This window comes from Pteronotus mesoamericanus, unplaced genomic scaffold (genome assembly GCF_021234165.1).
Source record: "Pteronotus mesoamericanus isolate MK-2021 breed Mesoamerican mustached bat unplaced genomic scaffold, CSHL_Meso_final contig_40, whole genome shotgun sequence".
Lineage (NCBI taxonomy): Eukaryota > Metazoa > Chordata > Mammalia > Chiroptera > Mormoopidae > Pteronotus > Pteronotus mesoamericanus.
Genome location: NW_026555150.1, coordinates 14,978,225 through 14,980,532, shown reverse-complemented (window position 1 = coordinate 14,980,532; position 2,308 = coordinate 14,978,225).

The following is a 2,308-nucleotide window of genomic DNA, read 5'->3' as shown; positions in this document are numbered from 1 at the left end:
TTGTGTATATCTTACAATGCAAATTTAATAAAGTGTGTACACATGCATAAAATTCTGTAAAATTTTTAAAGTGTATTTCTTTCATTCTTATTAACAATGATTTTCTGCCTCTGTTGCCCAGTATTACATTCTCTGTGTCTAACTGCAGTCACGTTTTAAATAAAAAGGTATCAGGGACACAAAGGAACTAATAGCTTTATTGAAGTTTGGGCTCTTTCCCAAAACAAAGACAAATCTCTTCCCATAATCTGTCAAATTTTCAAGAGTATTTTGTAGAATTTAACAATTTAGAAGATTCTTGCCAAGATAACATGTATTTCTTACTTGTTTTCAATTTATTTTATCTTGTTTTTTATATATTCATATAAATTATTTTTAGAACTAGATGGAGGGGTAGATAAGCAAAAAATAAAAGCCTTTTATGTATGACTCAGGCTACAAAAACTCAATTTTCTTTTCAGGAGGGTATAGGGGGATAAATGGTGATGAAAGGAGAGTTGACATGTTGTAGAATTGTGCACTTGAAACCTGTATAATTGTGTTTACCTGTGTTACCCCAATAAATTCAATAAAAAGGAAATGAACATAATATATATATGAACTATTTTATTTACACTTACAGAAAAATTGTTTAAATAGCCAAAGAATTCCCATATATCCTTCACCCAGGTTTCCCAGTTGTTGACATTTAACCACATTTGCTTTATCATTCTCTCTCATATGTATGTGTGTATTTTTGTATATGTATATATGCACATTTTTCTGAACCATCTAAGTTGCAAACATGAATACCCCATTTATACTTAAATGTGTCAGTGAAAATTTTCTCAAGACTTGGGCAGTCTACATAACCACATTACAACTATCAAAATTAGGAAATTAACTTTGATACCATTTAATCTATAGACCCCATTAAAATTTCGCCTATGGTACCAATAATGCTCTTTTAGTAACAGGAAAAATATATTTTATCTGGTCCAGGATTCAAGCCAGTATTGTGTGTTACACTTAATTGTTATATGTCTGTGGTTTGTGGTTTTCCGCAATCTGGAAGTCCCCTAGTCTTTTCCTGTCTTTTGTGACCTTCATATTTCTGAAAAGTGCTGGCCAGTTAATTTGAAAAATGTCCTTTAATTTAGGTTTGACTGTGTTTCCTAGTTATTAAATTCAGGTTTCCATTTTGGGCAGAAATACTACATAAGTGATGCTATGGTCTCAATGTATCATTGCAGGAGGCACATGGTATCACTAGATCCTTTGGTTAAGTTGGTATGTACCAGTTTTTTCCACTGAAGAGTGTTTTCCATTTGAAATTAATAAAATATTTCACATGGAGATACTTTGAAAGTATATAAATATTCTGTTTCCTCATCAAATTTTCACTCAGTATTACTAGTATCCACTGATCTTTCTTCCCTGATGGTATTATGATGGCTACCTAATGGTGATTCTAATTCTATCATTTCTATTACATTTAATAATTGACATTCTACTATAAAGAAAAAAATTCCTTTCTCTACAATTAACATCAGTGTGGACTCATGGACTCCTTCCTATTTTAGTGAATGGGTTTTAATCTATTACAATGATTATTTTGAAATTCACCTCTCTCAGATTTGAGTGGTGAGAACCCCTCCAAACAGTCTCCCGTGTTCTGTTGATAAATCCCTAGAATTTTCTGAGCAGAGTTTTATTCTACCATAAGATGTCTCATATTCATACATTCCTTTTCCTGGCCCTAGGATCAGCCTTTTCTCTAAGGAGCCCTGATTCCTTTTAATGAAGCATGGTATTTCAACATCAAGGTATAGGCTAGGCACTCGGTATAATCATTGCCACTGGGCATCAAGGTTTAAAGACCTCAGCACAGTTGTATAGACCCACAAATATATCTGTTCATCTACTTATCAATCATGAGATCAAACTTGTACCTACTATTCCAGTTCAACAGCACAAGGTTCATTCCAGCATCTACCCTATCCATATTTATAATTCCATGCTTAGATAATGGCAAACCTAGTTTCCTTTATCCTCCAAATAATTGCTCATTTCCCCTGTATGTAACTAATTTCCAGCTCTACCACCCTGGCTGCCATGTCAGCCCACCCATCTTTCTGACTTTGACCCTCATGCCCCTCCAGCCCCACCAGCCCTGGGCTGCCTCTACAAATGGGAAAAGAAGAGGATCTAAATACTCAAGTTTTATATATCGTTGGCTTATACCACCCCTGAGCTCCTCTTCCTTTGTGTTCAACTGTTCACAGCTCAGGGATTTCTTTTCCTTTTTTTTTTTGGATGATTTTTTACA